Raw genomic sequence first — 5,356 nt, 5'->3', positions numbered from 1 at the left:
ACCCAAATAGAATCATATCCACCTTGAGAACGAGGTAAACTAACCACAAAATCTATTGAAATACTATCCCACTTCCATATTGGAATCTCTAGTGGTTGTAACAATCCACCTGGTCTTTGATGTTCAATCTTTACTTGTTGGCATACAGCACACTCCGATACGTACACCGCGACATCTCTTTTCATCCCGGACCACCAATAGTCTCCTTTCAAATCTTGATACATTTTTGAAGAACCCGGATGTATAGTGAAAGCACCCTTGTGAGCTTCGTCCAAAATCCTTTTCTTCAATAGCGCATCGTCCGGAACACAAATCCTCTGATTAAACATAATCACTCCATCCGTAGCTCGAGTAAACCCTGGTTGAACCAACACCTCTTGTAACTTAGCATCTGACACTTGTGCTTTGTTGAACGGCATTTCTCAAAATAGAATTTACATTCAAGTCTCCCATCAATACTCCATTTTTGGGTCCAAACAAATTGAAGGTTGAGATCTCGAAATTTTTCCAATAATGCGTACTCTAACATCATCAATTCGGCCCTCTTTAACACCTTCCGACTCAAAGCATCCGCCACTTTATTTGCCTTGCCTGGATGGTACTTCAAGTCAAAATCATACTCCTTCAAGTATTCCATCCACCGCCTCTGACGCATATTCAACTCCTTCTGATCGAAAAGGTACTTTAAACTCTTGTGGTCACTGAACATTTCAAAATGAACTCCATATAAGTAATGACGCCACACCTTTAGGGTAAAAACAACCGCAGCCAATTCTAAATCATGAGTTGGATAATTCTCTTCGTGAACCTTTAACTGTCGAGATGTGTATGCTACCACCTGACCATCCTGCATCAATACCCCTCCTAATCCTTTCTTGGAAGCATCGCAAAATACTTCATAGGACTTATTTGGATCAGGAACGATTAAAACAGGAGCAGTCGTCAATCTTTCCTTCAAGCCCATGAAACTCTGTTCACACCCCGAATCCCAATCGTAAGGACACTCCTTCCGCGTAAGTCTAGTCATTGGTAAAGCCAATTGAGAAAACCCTTTTATAAATCTTCTGTAGTAGCCGGCTAAGCCCAAGAAACTTCGGACTTCTGAGACATTGCTCGGTCTCTCCCAATTAATTAACGCTTCAATTCTTGACGGGTCCACTGCCACACCTCCTTGAGATATGACATGACCAAGAAATCTTACCTCCGTCATCCAAAACTCACACTTGCTTAACTTAGCAAACAATTGATTTTCTAGCAATACCGACAAAACAATCCTCAGGTGTTCTTCGTGCTCTTGTGGAGTACGAGAATAATTAAGAATGTCATCAATAAAGACTACCACAAATTGATCTAGGTAAGGCTGGAATATCCGATTCATATAATCCATGAAAACAGCTGGAGCATTCGTCACACCGAAAGGCATCACCAAGAATTCATAATGGCCATAACGAGTTCTAAATGCAGTCTTGTCATATCTGAGCTCTTCACACTGATTTGGTGATAACCTGACCGCAAAATCAATCTTCGAGAACACACAGGCTCCTTTCAATTGATCTAACAAGTCGTTTATCCTTGGCAAAGGGTATTTGTTCTTGATGGTGGCCTTATTCAACCGACGGTAATCAATACATAGCCTCATCCCACCATCCTTCTTCTTTACTAACAACACTGGAGCTCCCCACGGTGAGACACTAGGTCGCACAAAGTGTGTATCCATCAGCTCCTCTAATTGCCCTTTCAATTCTCTCAATACAAGTGGTGCCGTCCGATACGGAGAAACGGATATCGGAGCCGTTCCCGGTATCAGGTCAATAGAGAATTCCAATTCCCTTTCCGGAGGAAGAGAAGTGACATCCTCGGGAAAAACATCAGGAAAACTCTAACAACAGCAATTTGCGAAACCTCTAACTTGTCACCCGTCTCCTCAGTGAGAACCAACAGAACAGACTTCTCTTTCTCAAATAAGAAATTAATCATGCCTACCGTACCTTCTAGTATAGTAGTCAACACATCCTTCGGAGTAGCTTCTTCAGATGGAATAATGATTAACTTCTCTTCACACCCAGTGAAAACCGAATTAACAGAAAGCCAATCCATTCCCAAAAAAACATCTACCTTCCTAAGTGGTAAGCAAACAAGATCAATCTGGAAATTCCTACCACCCACAGATAACACACAATTTCACACACCAACGGTGTCTCGACCATCTCATCCATAGCAGTAGTAACCGTCATAGGAGGAAATAAAGGAGTAGCTTGCAACCCAAGTCGCTTCATACGTTGTAATGACATAAAAGAGTGTGTTGCTCCAAAATCAAATAGAACAAAACAAGAATGCCCACTAATGAAACACGTACCCGCAATCAAAGAGTTATCACTCTTGGTCTTCTTAGCATCCAAGGTGTAAACTCTACCAGTACCTCTTCCTTGTACTTGATTCCTATTCTGAGGACAATTCCTCACCACATGCCTTTCTTGTCAATAATAAAAACATTTCACCCCTTTTAAGGTTACACCTTCCAAGGTGATTCTTACCACAACCACGACACACCGGAGGTGCACTAAACCGAGAACCTTACACTTGTTTCCCTTAGAAAACTTGTGACCTAGGCCGAAACTGTTGGCTTGGCCTTCCTCTCTCATTCTGATTCTTCTTCAAATCTTCCTCAGCTTGAACTTTCTTTAAACTGGTCTCAGCCACATAACATTGTCACAACAACTCCGTATAGGTAGTGAACTCCCTCTAGGACACACTGTGCGAAATCTCAGCCCTTAAACCAAACAGAAACTGGTCCACCTTCCAACTCTCATCAGGAGCATACCCGGCCTGCCTAGAATAAGCAGCCAGAATTCCAAACTTCTCAGTATAAGTAGCCAGCGACATATTCTCCTGCCTTAACTGTTGGAATTCCAATTCCTCTTTAGTCCTCTGGGAACTAGGAAAATATTTCTCCATAAAAGTGGTCTTGAAATTAACCCACTCCTTATGTACTTCTTGAATAGTCATCAATGCAGAAGCACTCCTCCATCATCTCATAGCTGGACCTTTTAGCGAATGAGAAGCAACACCACCTTGTCCTCTTCACTACAATGCACGATCTCAAAGATCCCTTCCACATCGGCCACCCACTCGTGTTCCTTAATAGGATCTAATCCGCCATGAAATTCCGGACGATTCATGCGAATGAAATCCTTATAAGTCGCACCTGCAGCTTCGGGTACCACCACTGGAACATTATGACCGCCATTCATCTGTTGCATCATCTGCAACATGAACTGATTCTGCTGCTGTTGCATCTGTTGCATGAACTGGGGCCACGGAATATTCTCACCGCCATTCGGTTGATTCACTTGTGGGGGTTGAGTGTGAGGGTCAACCACGAGTCCTGCGTCCGTCCACCATGTTCCTGGAGGTCATGAAAATGGGATTAAGTTGATCAGGCTTAATACCATAGTCATAACACAACAAAAATCATGGGAACACAACACATCTTGGACAGAAAGAAACACTTATAATATCTCATGGCTAGGTCGAGGATACGACCTGCTCTGATACCAACTGTAACACCCATATATAATTACATGCATCAAATCATATAAATATACATGAATCCAAGTATTTGGTACTGAAATACCAATAAGATCCTAGTCAACACATTATACATATTAATGCCCTAATACAAAAGTTCTACACAATGGCATAATACATACAAGATGTTCAAAATAAAATACTAAGAACTAGATCAAACAATGATCACAAAATGTAATCCACAACGGAAGCTTCGCCATACCAAAAGAACATAAGGAATAAGGAATCAATTTGCTTTCTCCTTACCCTTCGCGGAACCTGTAGCACCTGAAATCAATATATAATGGGGTGAGATACAAAATCTCAGTGAGTTCCCTATCCTATGGATCCTCTCGGCTTTACAAGGTTCTAACCTATAAGTCTCAAGTCATAAAAGGAACTAGACCTTGAGTTCTCATACTAACATTATATGGAATCATACTTAGAGTTCAACAACTCAACACAAGATTATTAATCGGAAACCAATACCAAGGCATCCCCATATTCCCGTCCCCTTCTACGTCTAGGAGGTGGCACGAGTCATGGATCCTTTGGAAAAAATCTTGACATACGAAATGGATTCGGACTCATATGCCTTTCCCCATGAATCGTCACTTCACATGGCCCGTACACCATCACAAGTCTCTACCCGTAGGTTCCATTCGTACACAAAAGCGGGAATCAAACCTGCCAAGATTATTTGTGCCTCTCTGCACAGTGCCTCTCTGCACGAGAATGCCTGTTAGCATTCAAAAGAAAAATAAAGAAATACAACGGTTACGATTAATACATCATACAATGGTGATCGCTTCCGCAAACCACTAGGCCTGTTAGCCCTTCATACATTGGTGATCTCTCACGCAAATCACTAGGCCTGTTAGCCTTTCCTCATAAGATTCTAAACACGTATGTTCCATATAATGTCTCATCCTAGGTTTTCTTTGTTAAGATACACATACCTAACAAACCCTAGTTTTCCTCACTTATCCCTTATTCACATAACAATGAAGTTATTCAACCCTCTTGATATAAACATATATAACAAGGTATACTAATCCACCTGCAATAGAACTCAACCAACAATTATAGAGTACACAAGCATCATACCAAAAGCATAACGTTCTCATGATTCCGACGAAAACCAACCCAAGTAATCAAGCAATTCCCGACTCTCGATTAAATAAATTCTCCTTTGTTCCCAAAACCTACACTACTAGAAAGTACACGCTTCTAGCTTACTACTGCTTCGAACGGCGATTAAAACAGAGTTACGGTTCAAAAGTTACGATCGGAACAATTTACCTCAATAAACTAAAATTAGTTAAGAAGGCTTCAGTTCGCGCCGCGCAACAGCTAGGTCGCGCCGCGAACCCTCTGGCAGTAGCAAACCTCACCAAAATCTCATGGTGTTCACGCCGCGAACCCTTGTACGCGCCGCGTACTGATGGCAGAAACAAAACCTCTAAAAACCCGCATGGTTCGCGCCGCGCAGCCTCGTTCGCACCGCGAAGCGCGCGAGAACTGAGTTCTCAGCTCTGCTTCACACACAAAACCCATGGTTCAAAACCATCCAAAACCATCCTAACCTGTTCCAGATCATATTATAGCATAGATACAACCTATAGATGATATATTTATGGATTATAAGCACTTATTCATGAACAATGATGAATTTGGTCCAAAACCTAGATTTCCATAAAACCCCAATCCAAACTAAGATTCTCATCCATAAACAAACTATAAGTTTCTAACTAGAACCCACCTCGATTAAGAGTCGTTGATGTCGAAG

The sequence above is a fragment of the Vicia villosa genome, unplaced genomic scaffold (assembly GCF_029867415.1).
Source record: "Vicia villosa cultivar HV-30 ecotype Madison, WI unplaced genomic scaffold, Vvil1.0 ctg.001476F_1_1_1, whole genome shotgun sequence".
Classification (NCBI taxonomy): domain Eukaryota; kingdom Viridiplantae; phylum Streptophyta; class Magnoliopsida; order Fabales; family Fabaceae; genus Vicia; species Vicia villosa.
This window is presented reverse-complemented; position numbering follows the sequence as displayed.